Consider the following 21688-nt stretch of genomic DNA (forward strand, 5'->3'; position numbering starts at 1 on the left):
CAGGCTCCGGACGCGCAGGCTCAGTGGCCATGGCTCACGGGCCCAGCCGCTCCGCGGCATGTGGGATCTTCCCGAAACGGGGCACGAACCCGCGTCTCCTGCATCGGCAGGCGGACTCTCAAGCACTGCGCCACCAGGGAAGCCCTGTTTGCAGTTTTGATGCTGAGTTAGCTGCAACCAAATACTCTTCCTCATTCCTCAGATTCAGGGCTTCTGTCATCCATCCCTGGAGATCCCTTGTCATTTCTTAAGGTTACCAGAAAGCCGTTTTCGACAGTACCATAAAGTATGCTATCCTAAGGAGGGCCACGACATCGGTCCTGTAAAGGGGCCACTAGGAATAGGAGCAGTTTGAACTTTATTGAAGTTATTTGGGTCGGGGGAGGGAAGCAGAGGGCCAGAGCCCGTGGCCACACCAAGTTGGGGTCACGGCGTCTGTTCCCGCAGGTCGCTCTCCAGCCCTGGGAGGCAGTCTGGGAACACGCGGGCTGGATCCCAGGATCTCGGTCGTCGCAGGAGGAGCCGCAGCTGAGGCTGCAGGCGGTGCAAGCGATCCAGCGGCCAGCAGCGCAAGTGCCGGAGAGCAAAAGAGGACCGTCGTGGAGGAGGCCGACTTCCGGGGAAAGCGGGCGCGCGCGTTGGCGCGCCGTCGGGAGCGGGACTGGGGTGTCCGGCGAGCGCGCCTCCCCGGCGGCGGGGGCGGGGGAGGGACGCGCGCGCTCGCCGGCGGAGGGGGCGGGGTGTGCGTGCGCGCTGGCTCGCCGAAGGCGGGAGGGGGCGGAGCCCTTCGCTGTCTGAGCTCGCGCGGTTCCGGCGAGGTGCGTGTCCTGGCTGACGCTGTTGCCTAGAGCAGAGCGAGCTGGACGCGCCACCCGCGGGGCTGGCAGCTGCTTTCATTTACTAGGAGGCACTGTTTCCCCGCGGGAGAGTCCGGGAGCGCGCAGACACACACACGCTCACTGACACACACGCTCGCACACACGTTCACGGACACACACATACACACGCGCACACACGCGCTAGCGCGCTCGCTCTTCACAACTGCATCCCCAAACCGGCAGAGAGAAGCTACTGCGGTTTCTCTTAACCTCCGCGTCGTCGGGTGAAGCAGGGCCATTGTGCATCAGGGAGAGCCCGGTGCCTGCGCTGCCGCCTCGGGTACGTAACCCCGGAGACCGCTCACCCCCTCGGGTAAGCTAGTCTCTCTCTCCTTGTAACCTGTTCGGGGTTGGTGCCTGCAGACCGGAGGGAGAGGGTGGGAGGCTGCTGGTGAGCCAGTGGGGGCGAGACCGGAGTTGAAATTTCAGGGGCATGCAGCCTCTAGCAGCGTCGTCTAGCGGGAGCAATTACTATTCCCCGTTACTTATTTTACCCAGCCCTGGAGTTGCTCCCCCTTTTCTCCCCTTCCTCGTAGCCCAAGATGTACTTTGCTCCTTGGTTGCCAAGGAGACTTGCTTAAACATCAGCCTTGGGGCGTCTGTTGAAAGAACTGGTTTCTTAAATGATGCTGTTATTTATCTTGATTTTTAAAAGTGAAATGCACACTGAGGACCTTGTGGTAATTTGGCGTTCGTTAATCTGTATTCAGGCGACGGTTTCATTCAACTTCAAGAAAAGCGGTAATTGCACTGTATGGAGTGCTTTAAAAAGGATTCGTCAGATGGATTTTTCAACGGATTGAGTCTTGAATCATAAATTACTCCCATTTTGGTGATCTTATAAAGAACGCTGATTCCAATTAAAATCCCTTCTTCCCCTCTCTTTCCACAGTATATTTTGCAGTTCACTCAGGCGTGATTGTCTTAACATTAAAAGCAGAAGATGAATTAATTGTGGTTCCCCACAGAAGGATGATCTTCTGTTATAAAATGACCAGAACAGGAATACATATGTGAATTCCTAATGTGAGGAGATAGCTTTCATAGCATACATCTTTGTTAGCATTTCTGTATCCACTGCATCACTCTTTGAGTGCAGTTTTTTGCACCTCTGCCCATTTCTGAGAAGATTCTGTTTTCTTTCAAGTCTCTTATTGATTTTTGATGTATATCTATATGTAGGTAGATATAGATATAAAATGTGTGCCATAGCTTAATACACCAGATTCTAAGCTTTTAGAGCTTATATTAAAATGCAGAGAGGAAGGAAGCCCAGCTTTCTAGATCCTGTTGGTTTCTTTCTGATAGATTGGATCCTTTACTGGAGCACTGTTGAGGCCCAAGAGGAGGTCTGTCTCACAGGAACCCCTAAGAACTGGGCTGTCAGTTTCACCTTTAGGCCTCAGGCACCTGATGGGTGAACTTATCACACAGCACTTGGAGAGATCTGCAGTCCAGTAATTACACTCCGCACTAACTTCATACCTTCATTACAAACAGAAATGGCCTAGTAAAGACCCACTGGCATTCAACAGTTCATTTTGTTTTCCTTTGATATTTGTTCCTTTTTTCTACCTTTTATTAAGTGAGGCCAGGAGATATATCAAATTCTTTTTATTTAGATTTTAAACTGTGTCATACAGAGTGTAATTATAGGAGGAAGAAGGGAAGCGATCATAACTGAGGTAGGTGGAGGGGATTTGTGCTACTGACGGTGGGCAGGTGCTATGAAATGAATAAGATGGCAAACATTTTATATTCCAGTTTACAAAGTACTTTCTGTACACTTCTTTTTTAATCCCCATAACAACCTTGTGAGGTCAAGGAAGTATCTTCAGTTTAAAGCTGAGGGACCTAGACTCAGAGCTTGCTCAAGGTCACAGAGCTAGTGAATGGGAAAGCCCTTTTTGGATCCAGGCTCTTTGCCTTTTAAAAAATCCTGTGTCTGGTTGTCCAGTGTGTGCAGGGGTCTGACAGGCAAAGTAAGGGACTGGAGCAGGCCCAGTAGGAAACACGTGGGAGAGAGGTGGTGTGGATTATGGCTGGAACATGCAAACCACTGTAAAGGGGGCAGCTCCTAATTGCCTGTTGCTGGTTGTTGCCACCCTGGCTTTAAAAGGTTCTCTTTTTTCAAGAAAAAAAGAAACTTCCAGATTTTTAAATTTGAAGTGTCTTTAATTTAAAAAACTGTAAGAACCACATTAAAAATATATCTGGGCCACAAGTGGCCTGAGGCCTACCAGTTTGCAATCCATAACTAGTGAGGTCTCATTCAATTCTAAACTGTTTTTCTCTAACAGAATACTGATGTAAACAGATACATCCATCATTATGAGAGTGATTGGGAGTTTTCTGATTTTGATATTAAAATCTTTAACAGACATGCTCAACATCCAATAAACAGGTCCAGGTTTGTTCCTGAGGGTTCCTAGGTCTCTTTATCTTATCTCAGAGAAAATGAAAGAGCATGAAGTGCTCCAAAAGGGGAATTTTTGAATCGGGTGAAACAAAAGCATTTATAGTTTAGAACTTTTCATGCTTGTAACAATTTGTTCTGCATGTAGGACTAAGAAGTATAGGGGGCTTCCCTGGTGGCGCAGTGCTTGAGAGTCCGCCTGCCGATGCAGGAGACGCGGGTTCGTGCCCTGTTTCGGGAAGATCCCACATGCCGCGGAGCGGCTGGGCCCGTGAGCCATGGCCGCTGAGCCTGCGCGTCCGGAGCCTGTGCTCCGCAAATGGGAGAGGCCACGGCAGTGAGAGGCCCGCATAACGCAAGGAAAAAAAAAAAAAAAAAAAGAAGTATAGGAAAAGTCAGTCGGGTACCTGTCATTGCAGGAAGAGGTGGAATAGAAAGTTGGTCAGAAAAAAGGAGCATCCTGAACCTTTCAATGAAAAGTTCCTATTAAGGCTTTAGGTAATTAGTTAAAACCTACCACAGAATACTGCAAGTTTCCAAAGGAACAAAAATGTAACTGGAAACTCAAAGGGACATTCGATTCCAGGACCCTAGCAGAGAAAATACTCTACTCCTTAAGTAATCTTGTAATGAAGCAAATATTTTTGAGAGGCTGCCACTTTCTCATATGTCTACTAAACTACAAAGATGTCAGTAGACTTCACTGAAGCAGACCTGGTGGTCAGAAAGGAGTGTTATTTTATTTACATCATTTCTTTTGTGGATCCAAATAGGTCTCATTAAAAAAGAAAAAAAACAACACTTGGACAGTCGCTTCTAATAGTTCTGTAATTCTAAAGTCATCCGCTGGAAGGAGGCTTTAGTGATAAATAAGTAAATTTCAGTTTTCAATTCCTGGAAATGTGTTGCACATCTAATAAAAGAGCCATGAAGATGTTAGTCAGTACTAATATAACAAAGTCCTGCCTGGGTGCTGTGGAGATAACATCTCTGCCCTTAAGGATTCAAAGCAAATAAACATATTGCTCCTGGCAGCTTCTACTTTTCCAGCCCCTTCTACGTGCAAACTGCTTTCCGTATTGTCTTCACAACATCCCTATAAAGTGAGCATGTTATTTCCATTTGACAGATGAAGCATCCAAGATTACGTGATGTTAAACTGGACCAGTGAAAGAAAACTTTAACCTCAGCAGCTCTCCTCACTTCATACCCACTCTACTCTGCCAGTTACCTAATAGAGGTTATAGACATGTATATAATTGTGATTTTGAGGCAGTTGTGTGTTAACTGCTACGACAGGGATACAAAATCCCACAGAAACACAGATACAAGAAAAAATGTGTAGGAGGAGGATTAGTGCTGGACCTCGATCGAAAGATGGAAGGTTCTGCCAGACAGTCAGTTGGAACTGTGAGCTGAGAGGATAATGTACATGATCTCTGATATTGATGAGTTCATCATTGTAGCTGAAGGGATGACACAGGCTGTGGGAATGGTCTCCAATTGGAGTGCAGCAAGAAGAGGGAACTGGGGATGTAGGGAGGGAGTGGAGGAAGACAAGTTGGTGAAGGAGACCAAGAGGGGAGTTGTAGACATAGAGGAGAATCCAGAGAGTGTAGTGCTGATTCTTCTAAAAGACTGAACATAAGGCAAAGGATGAACCACATATTAAGTTCTCTTTACAGAGTCTGGTACACAATAAATACCCAGTAACTGTTATGGCGTGTCTGTATTCTTAACATCTAACAACTGGCACATGATTTCCTCTTGCGTTATCACTTTTCTGTGGAAAGAAAGCATGTATAGATATTTTACATGAATGCAATTAGAGTGGACAAATACCTGGATTTTTAGAAATGGGAAAGAGATTGTGAGAATGAGAAAAGAACATATCAGTGTAAACATTTTCTTTTCGTAGGGTCACAGGCTGGGAGGTTAGGGAGGCTCTTGCAGATAGAGATTTTAATGTTAGATACACCTTTGATGAAGTCTCATATCTGTGGGATAAGTGAGGAGAAATGTATGCTGTGTGTTAGCTGTTTGGAAATCTATACTCACACCCAGAGAGAAGCCTTTAGTAACAGATAAATGTCCTCTGCTCTTGATCCTGATTGGGTCAACTTTTTGTTTCCTGAGTGGAAATATGAAATAAAAAATGTGACAAGTAAGTGGAAGTTAGACTTGGATTCAAGTACTAGACTTGGAATGACTGGGTGGGAGAACTGCCTGTTAGAATCATGGGCACAAGGTAACAGGATGAAATAAAATAGAAAACATGACAGCCAGCTAGAGTCTAGCACTGAGGACATTTGGCGTGACAGGAGTTCGCTTTGAAGTTGGAGGGATTTTAATTCCAATCAAGTACAGCATAAGCCAATGTGATGATTTGCTCTTCACAGATATATTTGGCAAGTAATGGAAAATATTATGAACACGTGACGTTAGGAGCCCTTCTTTCTTATTAAACAGAGCTTTTGATGACAGTGGAGATAGACCTGGTTTTGTCTCTGTGTCAGGCAGTGCCTTACTCCCCCCTTCCTTCCTTCTGTATCTGGTTCCCATTATCTCAGAATTTCTTCCAGTTTGGAGAGTAGAACTTGAGAATTTATCCTAGAACATCTTGCTTTTCCACTTCTTCGGAAGAAATAGATGAAATTCGTTTTGTTCATCTTTGCCCTGGTTCTGTGATTCTGATAGGGTCCTTCATGCTCACACCCTTCTTGCTGAGATCTTTACCTAAGAGGTGGAAGAAGCACTCCACTTTCTTCATATTTCTTTTGCTCTTGCCATGTTTCATATGCACATTGTGATGCATTAATGCATTTAATTTAACTTGATTTAGACATATGGCGCTATAAATTTCGATGAGATTTTAAGAAGAACTATGTATAAAAAAATAACAGTTGCAAACCTGACTTGGAGTCAGATTAATTCCACATATGGTGAAAGCACTGAAAGCTGTAAATTTGTCTAAAAGAGTTTTACAAGGTTGGAATTAACTGACTGATAAGATGATTTTTAAATAAAGAAGGAAAATCTTTGGCAGTTTTCGTAGACTCTTGACTTTCTCCTACATGTTTGTTTGAGGTATAATATAGTCTACTTTCCATGCCAGATGAGCTAGTTCCAGTTACTTAGAAGCAGGACTTTTCTATAATCCCCCTACTCCCCAGCACAGCCTGTTTGGCATACAGGATATTGTTCGAATAAGTAGTCCCATCCAAGCTGATCGCTTCAGTGGGAACACAGTCAATGCTAATGGGACAGATGCCAAGAGCAGTGGAGGAGGCATTTTGCAATTTTTTATGACACAAGTTCTGGTGCCTCATTTTAAGTCATTACTTAGAAGCCTTATTATTTATAGTTTTAGTTCTTCCAGTTCTTGCACGTTGTGTGCACGGTAGCGTGGCACAGCCTTGGAGCCTGGATTTGAATGCTAAACCTGACACTTCTTGGCTGTGTGATCTCGGTACTGGCTCTGGGATCGAGCTAACATATCTCCCCTCAGTCTCATTTTCCTCATCTGTAAAATGGGAATTCTATTACCTTGATGACAGGACTATTCTCAGACTAAATAAGATAACGCATAGTAAACATCTAGCACAATGCCCAGTGCATAATAAAATCTCATTACTCACTAATTCCTTCCCTTTGCCTCCCCTTTCCCTCCTACCTTTGCCTTCTTCAACATGAGGATAGAATTCACTTAAATTGTATGTCCCATGTAAAATGTCTTAATCTGGTCTGCCAGCCTTAGCGAGGAGCTAGCCTCTTTGTGTAATGCAGCTTTGAGTGAGCAGTGGACTGCTTAGGTGGGCTCTCCTGGGGAGAGGAATGTGTATGTTGGGGTTAATGTCTGTCAGTGGCTCTGGCAAGCCTTCCCCCTCTTTTCTGCAACTCCTGAAGCCACAGGGAAAAGGAGGGAGGGTCAGTTTTCTCCTGTCTAGGCAGCTCACTGGGGCCCTATTATAGGATCTCTTCAGGGGTCCCCATCTGTAAAAAGCACAAAGCTGCCTCTGTGTCCCCTGTGGATTAATAAAAGCAGCATCTATTACCTGGTGGGTACAGACCTCCTAACCTTTCTCTGAGATCAAGTTCTAGTAGCCAACATCTTTCTATTCAACTAGGGGTTTCCCTTCATGCTGAATTACGTAAATTTTATGAAAAGGTCAAGAGCTCCCCAGGCTCAAAGAAAAAACTCTTCAAATTCACTTTCAAGTCAGATAGGATTAAAGTCTTCCCAAAGAGAGTACTTCCTAGTTAAATCTATTTTTTTCTTTTTTTCTCTGTACCACTCTCTGTCCCCTCCCCCGCCCCTGCCAAGCAAGTCCTTATCTTCACAAGCAGCAGAGTAATCTTTCTGCTCTTTTGATATCATTTGGTTCTCTGATGACCTAGGAGTGCAGATGAGGTTAGTGTGTCCTGATTTTTTTCAAGGTTACCCCCCAGCTCTTGGGCTTGGGGTAACCCAGACAGCCGTGGGAACAACTAACAACCTACTACACTGTTGACTTTTGTAGTAGTGATAACAAAGAACATTTATAGGAGGGTAGTCTGAGCAGTAAATTTTAGGAGCCTGTATACCATGCTAAGTTCTGTTTTTATCATACAGTGAATTACAAAGCACTTCACTATAAAAAAGACTATTTCTTGTGCTAAATGTGCTCTTGTATGTATGTATTTATTTATTTCAGTGTTTCTTTAAATATGTTGCAATATAATAATTCAGATATATGTTTAGTAGTTGGTAAGTAACATTGGTTTAGATACCTAAAATAAGAAAGGCTTAGGGAATTGCTCATGTTAAATTTGTGATCGTTTGTCAAAGACAGAATATCCTTTACCTACGTCTTTATTCTCTGCGAATCCAGAAGAGAATATAGTAAAATTAAAAAAAAAAAAAGATTCAGTATATAGTAGATATTTATTATAGTGAGGTTTGAATTCCAGGATGAAAAATATGGTAGCCAAGATGACATCAGTGCCAGATCTTGTGTTTGCATCGAATTCACACAACAGCAAAATTACAAAATCATATTACTAAGGAAAAAAAGTCTTTTAATATGAGCATATTCTCAACCACTTCCCAAGTGACAGCTGTGGTTATTATTTTGGAAATTTAGATTCATAATTGAGGTAGATATCCAAATGGAAGAGATTTATTTTGATAGAGTCTCTCTTTGACTTGCTTCCTCATCTATTCTGTTTGACACTCCCTGAAACGAGACTTTTTTTTTTTTTTGCAGTACTCGGGCCTCTCACTGTTGTGGCCTCTCCCATTGCGGAGCACAGGCTCCGGACGTGCATGCTCAGCGGCCATGGCTCACGGGCCTAGCCGCTCCGCGGCATGTGGGATCTTCCCGGACCGGGGCATGAACCCGTGTCCCCTGCATCGGCAGGCGGACTTTCAACCACTGCCACCAGGGAAGCCCAGGAGACTTTTTTTTAAAGTGCTGTTTTTGTGATAGGCAGTAGTATAGATATAATCCAATAACCCTTCAGCTGCAAACATTCACTAGTCTTTCTCAGACTGATGTCTTTGAGCTGATATGACTGATTGGTTTTTTGAGAATTCAAAACCTAAAGAAATATGGAATGAAGGTTTTGGTTTTTTCTTCGGTGGAAACATTAATTACCTACAATCTGATTTAATCTGGACACAGCTTATCTTCTTTAGCTTTGGGTCAAAGCTACTTATCATTTCTTGAAGGTATTTAATATCATCTAAAGATAGGGCTTCCGAGTTGATCAAATGTCATTTGAGAAACTCGTGCACAGCCCTAAGGCCTTTCTACACAGTATTTAACTTGACTTCTTACTGAAACTCTAATTTGTGAATCGTAGTGTCATCCGTAGGGTTTTATGGTTAAATTTCCTTTTCTGACCTTGTTATCTTTCACAAAGTTGTCAGCTTTTGATTTCATGTTGTTCTATCAATATTGCTCTCCAGAAGTCTGTAGTTAATTTATTGTCACTACATATTTTCAATTGCTTTAAAGTGGAATATTGATATATTTGATGTATGTAACTGCTGAAGAGTTTGCAGATGTGGGTGGAGCTCATTGGCCAGCACCTTGTCTCTTTGTGGCTCAGGGTTTGGTAAGTGTGGAATTGGGACAGGAGTAGTCAGTTACATGGTTTAGCTATGTATTGCCTTTGTAAATAAGGACATACTTTACCCCTTGTCCTAATAGGGCATGAAATTCCCAGACCTCCTCAATGTGTGCCTTGATTACTGTATTTTTCTTTTTGGGCACTGTATTCTTGGAGTTCTTCTACTTCCTCTATATTGACCTCTTTTTGGAAAACCATATCCTATGATTGCTTAAGAATTTTGTTGCTATCATTCTTGGCTCATGTGCAAACTTGCAGTGCCTCAATCAGCAGCTATTGGTATTCTGTTCCTTTTCTTTATTCATGTGTTGATTGATGAAGAGCCAGAGGCAAGGATGAAAGAGGACCTCTTGCATCTCAACGTTAAGTGAGCCCATTAAGCGTGTTGGACAGTAACCAGCCATAGAGCAAGATATTTAAGAAGCCCACTAGGGGCAGGGCAGGAATAAAGACGCAGACGTAGAGAATGGACTTGAGGACACAGGGAGGGGGAAGGGTGGGCTGGGACGAAGTGAGAGAGTAGGTAATGGGAATAGGTAGCTAATGGGAAGCAGCCCCATAGCACAGGGAGATCAGCTCCGTGTTTTGTGACCACCTAGAGGGGTGGGATAGGGAGAGAGGGAGTTGCAAGAGGGAGGAGATATGGGGATATATGTATATGTATAGCTGATTCACTTTGTTATACAGCAGAAACTAGCACACCATCGTAAAGCAATTATACTCCAATAAAGATGTTAATAAATAAATAAATAAAATAAGAAGCCCAGGTATCACTGACTGAAGAACTTTTTTAGTTCTCTCTCTTCTTATCTGGAACCTCATGGTTGACCTCAGGGATGGGAGCGGATTGAGTTTCAGGAGAGGATTTTTCTATATGGTGGCACAGCATCCATCACTATCTCAGCCAGGAAAGAGGATCCTCACAGGAACCAGCCATATTTCCCTCTCAGGCCAACTTTCAGATTTCCTGAGGGCAGTGCCAGTGTTGATAAGGCCTTTTCTTAAGACTGCTCCCACGTGTGGTTGCGTGGGTCCCAGAGCAGAACTGAAAATCCCTCACTGGCTGTATTTCTGTACGTGAGGTGAGCCTGGGGGCCATGCGCAATGAAGTGGATCCGGAGAACAAGGGCCCTCGGAGTCAGAGTCCTTGAGTTTCCAGCTCTGCTGCGGGAGCTCTGTGGCCGAGTCTCCTTTATAACTGGGATAATAGTAAGAATCATGAGAACAAAATTAGATATATTTTTTAAAAGCTCTGTTTATACTAAAGAGCTCCATTATTGATTTGTTTGGCTGTTCTGGAGCCTTGCTTTAGAAAATCATACATGATCACTGTTCTACAGAGGTTGCAACCAGGCTCTGTAAAGAGATGGTCCTCAGAAGGACCTGGAGTTGTTTAAAAAATATAGATTCCTGGAGTCTATATTTATTGTGTTGGAATCTGTATTGGCACTGAGCCCCTGAGTATTAGAACACCCTTCCCGAGTGATTCTGATGGTGGGTCTAATCCCCGAGCTGCAGATCAAGAGCACAGTGACCTGCACACACTCTGCTCCTTATTCCTACCTCCCAAGGACCCACCGTGCCACCTGGATCTGGGCCTCAGTTTTCTTGCCATTCACACTTAACAAAAAAGAGCAAGGTAAATAAGTTCTGAGGTCACCCAACTCTATGGATATTCAGTGGACGGTTAAACATTGCAGGCAATTCTTTACTAAGTGCTCTGGATAGGAGTCGTAATGTGTGATTAACATCTTCACTGCTGAAACAGAAGTTAGGATTTTCCACTCAAATTTGTGTACAAGTAATCAGGTGAATCACTGCAGAGAGCATCTTTATAAATACCCTCACTGCAGTATTACCCAACATTGAAGCAGTTTGATTGATTAAAAAAAATAGACATTTCTGCACAAGATAAAATCAGATGCTTTTTTATACCTTTTTAGATTTAGAGTGTTGATGGTGATTACATGGCATTATATAAGCCAACGGGAGAATATAGTTTCTACTGTGGATAAAGTCCTATGAGTCATTGATTAACAGGTCTATCTGTAGTGAACTGTGGCAGAATAGTATAGATCTTTACAGCAGGATTTCTCTGGGAGCAGAGAAACGGTAATTTTGAATTGTCGTTTGCTCTTTATTTTAGGGAAGGTTTGGAGGGTGTTTTGCAGGTTTTTGATAGGCTTTGAAATGTAATATTCTGTCCTCAGAAACTGGCTGAAACAGAGTGTGACTGTGTGTGTGCATCTTTTATGTCTGAGGGGAATTTCATGAACTTCTTCACTATCATGATCTTAAAGCATCAAAACATTTGAATATCAGGCATTTTGAGGAGATATGCAACTCTTAAGCACTAGCATACAGATAAGGAGAAAAAGAAACCTTGCCATTAAACAGCTTAGGAAATTATAAGTGAATTTTACAATCTAAGAGAGTTATGCATGGTGAGGATATTGCCTACTTATAGTTTTAAGAGAAGTCATTTTAAGGCGTGTGAGTATATGAAAGAAGGGCAGATACCATACTTATATTTGTTTGTCCATGTTCGTTTAATCATTATGACTATTGTGATGGTTTCTCTGATACTGAGTTAGGTACAAACCAGCTTAATCCCTTTTGCAGGATTATTTTTGAGTTGAAGAAAAAAGGCTTTTGACCTAAAGAAAGACCATTTTAGAACTGGAATTGTTTTGTTGAGTTACCTTTTCATCCTTGGAGAATCAGATGAGATGGTGTGTTTAGAGCTTTGGCAAATTAGAGTTAGGGTGTACTCTTTCTTCTGCTTTTTGTGTCAAGGATGAGAGCGGGGGGAGAGAGGGAGAGAGAGGGAAGTGCGTGAGGATAACTGTAGAACTGCATTTACCATCAGTTGGTTTTGAGGCTGCAGCTTCATTAGGTGGCTAGCACTTGGCTCGTCTGCCAAAATCATCTCTTTGGCCATCTGTGCCAAATGAGAGGAAGTAATGGCCTTGGGCACAGCTGCTGAGCCTAATGTGTATTTCTAACTCGTGTATTAATGATAATGATCTCATGGAGAAGTCCAGTGGCCAGATGTGCAGAGTAAATAGAGAGAACCCAACACACACATATAAGTTTAGAAGTGCAAGAGAGAAAAATCTGTATTTTACATCGTGAAATGAGAGTAGGTATTATTTAAATCTACAGATAGGAATTTAACCTTTTCTACCTTCATCTCTTTAGAGAGCCTTCTTCTAAGGAGAAATAACTCACAAGAGAGATTGACCTTGAATTTTGGCACTTCTTTGTGACACTTCATGAATTTTGCTCTAACACTGATATGTTTATAGGAGATGGAGTTCATTAACATAGCCCAACATTCATTGATTGGGCCTTTTCCCAGCTCAGTGGCTCTGTTTAAGAAGAATCACTGAGGGATAAGTGACTGTCACTGGTGTCACTGCTCTTTTCTGTTGGTTCACTTTGGACCAACAGCAGGACCTTTCCAGGCAAGTTAAATCTAATGTCATTAGAAGCATAATTAAGAAGTTATAAGAAAATAAGCTGTTCAGCAGTCCTAAGAATAAAAAGAAGGCCAAGAATCAGAATTTTAAATAAATATTTCTACATTTTGCATGGCCAATTCATTTCCCTAAAGTACCCCAACTAATGAACGTGTTGGAAGGAAACCTACCTTAGAGTCAAATTGGCCTTTAGAAAAATGTTACCAAAATTACGTGAAGTGACTTTGGTAGATATAATATAGTTTAGTAGTAAAGTTCCTAGTACATGCTTTTTACTTTTTTTTCTTCAAACCTGCCTCATCCAGAGCTTCCCCATCTTTAGCTGCTCAGGCCCAGAACCGTGGAGTCATCCTTGCTTCTTTCTCTGACAGCTCGCATCCAAGCAGTCAGGAAATTCTTTTGGTTTTACCTTCAAAATATACCTGGAATCTGACCGTTTCTGACCACCTTCCTGCTCCCACCATTGCCCCAGTCAACACCAGCTGATGCTTAAACTACTGCAGCAGATTCCCGGCTGGTCTCCTTTGCTTCCCAGAGACTGTTCCCAGTACTGCAGCTGGGGTGATCCTTTTAAAACCTGAGTTAGATCACCTTAGTCTTTAGCTTAAAGCTGCATTAGATTCCATCCCGAGAACCAATGCAGTCTATACCATCTATCCCCTCCTGTCCTCCTCTGTCCTTCTACTGTTCACTGTCCACTCCTGCCCTGGTCTCACTGGCCTCCTTTTCTACTTTAGAACCTGCGCACGTCGTCCCTGGTTTCCTCTACCTGGACTCTCTTCCTCTTGGCTGTCCCCAGGCTCCCTCCCTCACCTCCTTTGGGTCTTTGCGCAAATGTCACCTTCTCACTGAGGTCCACTGTGATCGCCTATTTAAAACACAAACTACCCCCACCCCACCCCTTCACTCTCAGTTCTCCTTACCATGTATTACTGTCCCTTCTCCATAGCTCTCATCACTTTTTAAGAACAGCTTTGCTAATTTGTGAAGGATGAAACAGGATTGGAGATTGAAACCAAGTCCCCCTAAAACCCAGTTCCTCTACTGAGTTTATGATTAACCACTCTACCCAAGACATACCCACGTTTTCTCCTCAACATTGAGGAGTATCACAGAAAAGGGAGGAATTGTAATAGAAGCAAGGTGGCACGCAGCTGTTAGCAGACGCACCTGAATGACCGTTACTTAGCGCAAGACCAGTAGTGCTGTGGTTAGAGGCCCCGCTGGGCCATTGGTTGGCCGGGTGGTGGTTGTCGCGGCAGAGAGTGTGGTAAGAGGTGGGTCGCAGCCTTCTCCCCTGGGTCCTCCAGGCCAGGGGTTACCACGCCCTGGGCCGCACAGCAGGCGGTGAGCAGAAGGGAGCGATTGAAGCTTCATCTGCCGCTCCCCATTGCTTGCATTACCGTCTGAACTCTCCCGCAACCCAGTCTGTGGTAAAAGTGTCTTCTACGAAACTAGTCCCTGGTGCCAAAAAGATTGGGGACCGCTGCTGTAGGCCCTCCAGCCTCTGGCTGGCGGGTGAGCCGGGGGGCCTGGGGAGAAGGCTGGGGGCTGTGTCCTGCAGAGTTCCAGAGCCCTCGCCATGGCCACCCACTGAGTGGGCCCAGGCCTTTGGGCAACGCGAACCTCTCCCCTGTCCCTGCCTCCGCGACCTAGTGGCAGTAGCACTCTGCACGTGTTGCAGTCTGCAGGACCCGGCCTACCCCCCCCGCCCCCGTGTTTGGGTGGCCTGAGGAGCCTGAGGGCCAGCTGGATCCTGGGTGCCTTACTCCCTCAGTGATGACTTCTGGGTAGGGTCTGGGAACCTGACCCTGAAGGCACTGCCAGCTAAGATCAGCCTCTTCATCTGGGCCTGGGCACTGGCGGGAGGACCCAGACTGAGTGCTGGATGAATGCTCACGGACAGGGTGACTGGCCTGAGCGGGGACCCCCTTCATATGAGGAAGGACCTGGACCTCTGAGGGTGAAAGTTGTGCCTTGGGACCTTGCGCTTTCTTGTCAGAACAGAGAATAACATTTGTTTTGGTGGAGATTTACAGGAACATCATTATGTGACCTCAAGAACAAAGGATCTGAAACCCAAAATTTTGCAACAACTAACCACGCCCCTCCCTCATCTTTCCTATAAATGGGATTTGCTGAAAGCTTTCGGGGAATTTGGGCTTTTTAAGGCAAGAGCCACCGTCTCCTTGCATGGCCCTGCAATAAACCTTTCTCTATTCCAAAAAAAAAAAAGAAAGAACAGCTTTACTGAGGGTGAATTTACAGACCATAAGTTCACCCATTGTAAGTGCACAGCTTAATAATTTTTAGTCTATGTATATAGAGTTGTGCAGCCATCACCTCAATCCACTTTTAGAACATTTGTATCAACCCCCAAAGTTTATTCCCACTCCCACTCCATCCTAGGTAACCTCTGATCTTCTGTATCAATAAATGTGCCTTTTCTAGACATTTGAATCTTGGTCTTCTCTGACTTGGTACCACCAGTGCTCAGGAAGTGTGGGTTAAAGGAGCTGCATGTTTGTGTAAAAGTAAAATATTACCCTATTCATGTGTGTCTGACCTTACCTGCAGCTAACTAGGCTGTCATCTCAGTATTCAGTCCCCAGGCCTCTCAGTTTCTCCTTCCCAGCATCTCGCATGCCCTCCTCTCCCCTCTGTTCTCCTGGCTGCTTTTCTGATTCACGTCCTCAGCACTGTAGCTTCTTTACTGGTCTCTCTGTGCCGCTTTCTTTTTTCTTCCATCCCTTCCTGTGGACTGCTGCAGACTAATATCTTTAGAAACTTGGCTTTCTTTATCTCACTCTTCTTTCTAAAAACCCCTGTGACTCTAAGACCCGTGGCTAAATTAGTCTCAAAAAGCATTCCCCTGTGCTATGCATCTGCTTCCCACTAGCTATCATAGCACAGGGAGATCAGCTCAGTGCTTTGTGACCACCTAGAGGGGTGGGGTAGGGAGGGTGGGAGGGAGGGAGATGCAAGAGGGAAGAGATATGGGAACATATGTATATGTATAACTGATTCACTTTGTTATAAAGCAGAAACTAACACACCATTGTAAAGCAATTATACTCCAATAAAAAATAAAATTAAATTAAATTAAAACAAAAGAAAGAAAGAAACAAACAAAAAGCATTTCCCCACCTGCCTTCTAATTCTTCCCAATGTGAACCATCTCCCTTTCTCAGGCTCTGTAAATAAACAGGCTTTCAGGAGGTACTGAAAGTTTTCTCTACAACATCTAGTATTATGTATATCTAATTTCTAAGCCTCTTTGTCAAGTAATGCGAGATTTAATAAAACAACAGCAACGAAAATATCTTTAAAGCTTCTGGGAGTTGGCTATTTAAGGAAATCCAGTAATTTATCTCTCTCATATTTTCCTATGTTGAGTATTCTCAAAATAACAACACTTCCAAACTTGCTTTATACCAAGGTTTTTAATTTTTGTTTTTATTTAATCAAGGGTTTCTTTGGCCACCAGTGTAGTGAAGGAAAGTTCCAGGATTAATTCCACAGTGGAAAGAAAACAACACATGTCTGGCTAAGGCACTCCAGCATCAGGAGCAGACGTCGGCTCTATTTCATTGTTCTGTGTTCTGTGTTCACGCTGTTGTTCCTTGCTGGAGGGTACTGGGCAGGGCTGGGTCCCATAGTGGAGACCTTTTCTTCTGGGATCCAGCCTTCTCAGGTGCTTCTCGTGTGCCACAGATGTCACATCCAACCTTCTCTGTGCTGTTGTTACTGCTTTTGGCTGCTCTGGCCCTTTTCGATGACAAGTGATATTAAAGCTATCTTTGGACTACAGCGTCCACCAGCCACTTACCTCCTCCACAGCCAGTGGGGCTTTGGCTGCTTGTAGCTGCCTTTCTTGCTTTGTGTAGCAGCAGCAGTGGGGTGCATCAGTGGGATGTCTTTAGAGAAAGAGAGCCCTAAGGTTGAATCCTGGTTCTTTTGTTTACTAGTTGTTTGGAAAGTTATTTATCTCTTTGAACCTGAGTATCCTCCTTTGTATTCTGGAGACAGTTATACCTACTCTGCAGTATAATTATGTGGATCAAGTCCGATAATGTATATAAGTTTCCTTGTCCAGCAGGAAGTAGGCACTCAGTGAATTTTTGCTATCTGCTATATGATTATTCTTAAGCAGAGGCTGGAGGGCCTGGGAGCTAAGGTTGCTCCCCCATTACTGGGGAGAGCAGGTCTTTTTTCCCGTTATCACCTCTTCCTGGGTGTGTGGGTAATGAGAATGTAGACACTTTTATTTATTTTTATTTTTTTATTTATTTTATTTTTTTGCAGTACGCGGGCCTCTCACTGCTGTGGCCTCTCCCGTTGTGGAGTACAGGCTCCGGATGCGCAGGCTCAGTGGCCATGGCTCACGGGCCCAGCCGCTCCGCGGCATGTGGGATCTTCCTGTACCGGGGCACGAACCCGTGTCCCCTGCATTGGCAGGCGGACTCTCAACCACTGCGCCACCAGGGAAGCCCGGCACTTTTATTTTGACTACAACCTATGTTTTCCAGTATTCAATGTCTAATGCTGAAGGACAGCTGTGATTCACGGGCCACACCTGGTGGGTCTGTGTGACCCTTATGCTCTCATTTCAGGACGAAAGCTATAAAAGATCCTGTGTTGTTGTTGTTTCTTAAATATGCTGCCATTGGTGTTTTTGCTTATAAGAGCATCGCCAGTTTTCTCATTAATATTATTCTATGCTGTCAAGAATGCTCATTCGGCACATAGTTATGGGGCATCTGTTAGATGCCAGGCTCTGTGCCAAGTGCTGATGATTCAGTGGTGAGGAAAACAGATCAGAGCTCTGTCGTCTTGGAGCTGACACTCCAGTGGAAGTGATGGGCACTCATCAAATGATTTCACAAATATGGGTAAAATTACAATTGAAATAAATGCTGAGAATAGGAGGTTCATGGTGTTATGAAAGTGTAAAAAGGGTTTGACTTGCTTTGAGGTGGTGGTGCGGAAGCCTTCCCTGAGAAAGTGGGGTTGGGGGTCTGAAGGATGTGATGAGTTAGTGAGGTGAAAGCCAGAGGGCAGAGAATGCTTCAAATAAAGGAGGAAAAAATTCATATACAGAGGCCCAGTGCAGCGCTGGGGGAAAACAGTGGTGACAACAAGGTACAGTGGGGTGCTGAGAGCCAGGGAGAGTGTGGGGGGAGATGATGCTGGAGGGTGGATAGGGCAGGACCACACCTGAGTCTTTGTCCTAAAAACAGTGGGAAGCCCCCAAGGAAGGGTTTTAGTCAAAGGGTGACCGGACCTGGAAGGCTAACAGTGGCTTCTGATTGAAGGAAGGCACTCATCAGTGTAGGAAGGTGTTGCTGTCTATAGCTCTGGTTCAGATCAGAGGTGATGGTAGTAGCTTGGCCTAAGGAGGTGGGGAGAAAGAGGGAAGACCATTTAAGGGCTAAGAGGTAAAATGTTCAGATCTCGGTGCTCGATTGGATATTGAGAATGAAGGAGAGAGAACCCTATGAATCCTATATCTAAGTGGGGGGTGCCATTCCATACAGCTGTGTGAGTGGAGGTACCATTTGCATGGATGGTGATACTAATCCATACAACTGCATGGTGGTGACATTCCATGCAGTTGGGTGCATGTTGGTATAATTCATCAAGAAAGGGATTCTAGAAGAGGAACTGTTGGGGACTGGGGGGGGAATGGGTGAAGGAAATTATGTGTGGTTATGGCAGTATTAAATTTGAGCTGTCTTAAGATGTTCAAATGAAGATATCAAATAGGAGGTTATTGTATGTTTGGACATGATAGAAGACTCTGGGCCTGTGATACAATTTTTAATAGGGTTTGTTGGAATTGCCTAGAGATAAAGTAGATCAGTGAACTCTGAAGCTCATGGAACTACAGCACATAATGATTAGGTAGAGAGGGAGAAGCAAAAAAACAACCCCCCCCCCAAAAAAACAAAAATACACACAAAAAAATGTGTAGCCAGAGAGGAAGGGGGAAAACCAGGAGAGGATGGACTCATAGAAGCCAAGGAGGTAGCAAGATTCAGGAAGGAGAGAGCATTTATCCGTTTTGGATGTTGCCAATCCCCAGTAAGTCAAGGACTGAAAATGATAATTGCATTTAATGACAGTCAAGCTAAGGTTACATGGTGACTTGGGAGACCAGAGGCACCTGGCAGCCCAGCCCTCGTAACTTTACCACAGTGTAAATCCCAGAACCATGCCATAACTCTGCTTGAGCAACCCAAGAAGGCAGAGCTTCCCAACTGATAGAATAGAAATTAAATTTGAGTTGTAGAAAACAAGGAGATAAGCTTTTAATTTTTTTTGCACAACGAGTTTGCAGTAAGGTTCATACCTACTCTCTAAACAAGTTTGCAGTAAGGTTCATACCTACTCTCTCTACTTGTTCATTCAGCAGACTTTATTGGATGTTTTCATGGAAGGTGGGTGAGAGGTGTTCCGTGTCCTGAATACATTCACAGAACAGCAGAGAGGAAAGATATAACTATAATACATCTATAACTGTCATCTAGACCTAATGTAAGTGTCCCTAGCACAGGCACAAATTGTTGGAATTCAGAGAAGGGAAAGCTTAATAGAAGATGTGGAATGTACAATCAAAAATAGAAACGTGAATTGCACAATCAGAAACCGAGCATATTTCAGGGCAGAAGCCTCCTGGAAACCTGAGATAATTAACACCTTAGAATTTAGAGTGTCACCCATAGCTCACTAGACTTTCTCAGGTGTTGATTCTTCCTTTCCTTACTTTTGCAAACAAATTTTTCAAGTCTTTTTCAAAGGTTTGCTTACCAGGTTGAAATTTCAAAAAATAAATTTTTCCTGAAAACTCTTTTAAAGGTACAGCTTTTATGATTCATATGTTCCAATAACTAAATTTAACTGAAGTACCCAAAAAGTCAGCACTGCTTTTGGTAGAAAATAGATAGTGAAAAAGGTATGTTTTATTCTTTCAACCTGGATTGACTCTAGTTTTTAAAATACTGATTTTGAGAAATATCCCTACTAAATAAGTGGAAGTGGTCAAATGTGGATTTTGATACTTGATTTAAGAAATGTGATGATTTTTGCTTTCTTTTTTTGGAAGCCTGTTTGTATCTCCATTAAGAATTAGCCATGCCTGATCTAATTCCTTAAATTAGTTTCCTGAATGACTTAGACACATTTTATGTGACACTATAGCTCTGAGAAACTGGCTTTGTAATGCAAAAGAGGTTTGATATGAGGTGATAATCGTAAACCAGTTCAGGATAAGACTGCTGTTGTAGCCAACTTTCTATAATCCACGAATGCCCCTTTTATCAACACCTCCCTAAAAAGTGAGCCTGGGAAAGTGCCTTCTCACTCTTCCCCTCTGGAGCCTCAGCTGCGTCCTCTGCTACACAAGGCTCACCTGGGATGGTGCCAACTAGCTGCTCTTGTTCTGTTTTACCCTTTACTGATTTGCTCCATCTGAACCAGGAGAAGCACCTCCCCCACCCGCAAGGAAAATTTGCAAACACTATAGAGTTCTCAGGTTTCCTGTGTTGTGTGTGGGTGGGATGTGGGTGGGATGGGGGTCGGATGGAGAAAGCGGTTGTCACATACCTTTTTGAGAATGTAATACATTCCTCTTTCCTGTACAAAATGCGTGTATGCATGTGGATTCAGAAGAAGAATGGCAGAGAACAGCAGGGGCTGTCGAGTACTTGAAGTCTGTTTGTGGATCCCAGGTTAGAACCTTCTGCTCTGACCCGTCTTGGGCACGAGGATCTGAAGTCGCTTCCTCAGACACATGTTTTATTCTAGCGGTCTCTTGCTTTAGAGCCAGCGGTGATTCCACAGTTGCCGCTCTAAGTTCTGGCCCCCTGCAGTTTGCAGCCCAAGGTCTGCTGGCCCCATTTATCCTGGTCATCCCGACCTGGCACTACTCCCAGCACTGGCACTGTCCCCCTCACTGTCTTTCTAGATCGTGCCCTCCTGCATATATTTGATCCTGTCCATGCCTGGCCCCTGGCACGCTGCTTTACGTCCCTCTCATTCTAAGATTTGTGCACCAAGGTTTAGCCTATTTCCTCCATGAAAAACCAACTCCTGATTAGCTCTACTGTACAATATATTTCGTTATTTTAGAAGTCCTCATCTATTTGCCACTCAGTTTTCTACATAGTTATGTGGTATCACCTCTGTTCTCTGGTCACCTCAAGTGTTTCCTTAATTAGAAGGTATATCAATGGTAGGAGCAGAGTTCTAAAGTGTCAGAGCAGGAAAGGACATGAACGGTGAAATCCTTCATCTTTTATTCCACCTCAGCAAACCAGTAGCAGTAACTTGCAGTTGTGATGAGTGTGTGTGTGTGTGTGTGTGTGTGTGTGTGTGTGTGTGTGTGTGTGGGTGCATTCAGACTGTCCTTTCAGGATCATATGAGAATCTCAAGAAAGGAGAGAGGAGAAAGCATAGAGATACTGAAAAAGCCTTTCCTCAGGTGATTCTGATGCCACTATTTTCCTGTCTACCAACATCACTAATCCTTTACTGTCCCCATTCTACAGAGAATCACTCCCTAATGCAGACTGGCTTCTGAGCTAGCCTGGGAAATAACCTCTTTCACGTCTTCCTTGCCCACATACCTTGGTTAAAAATTGAATTAAATTAGCACTCAGTGCCAGAGATTTAGAGGAGGGACGATAGACAAAAAGGGAAGCAGAGGAATGAGATGGATTGTCTATGCTCCCCTCTACACACACACACACACACACACACACACACACACACACACACACACACACACACACACACAC

General features: G+C 43.9%; 1 protein-coding gene across 3 annotated transcripts in view; it reads left to right on the forward strand.

Moving 5' to 3' along the window:
* The first annotated feature begins 792 nt into the window (after window positions 1-792).
* The window catches only part of KLHL32 (kelch like family member 32), a 235811-nt gene continuing 214915 nt past the window's right edge, over window positions 793-21688 (forward strand). For all 3 annotated transcript variants that reach the window (XM_007467190.1, XM_007467191.1, XM_007467193.1), the window contains exon 1: window positions 793-1191. The gene's annotated coding sequence lies outside the window, so the exon portion shown is untranslated. The remainder of the gene's footprint in view (window positions 1192-21688) is intronic.

This window comes from Lipotes vexillifer, unplaced genomic scaffold (assembly GCF_000442215.2).
Source record: "Lipotes vexillifer unplaced genomic scaffold, Lipotes_vexillifer_v1.1 scaffold185, whole genome shotgun sequence".
NCBI classification, from domain to species: domain Eukaryota; kingdom Metazoa; phylum Chordata; class Mammalia; order Artiodactyla; family Lipotidae; genus Lipotes; species Lipotes vexillifer.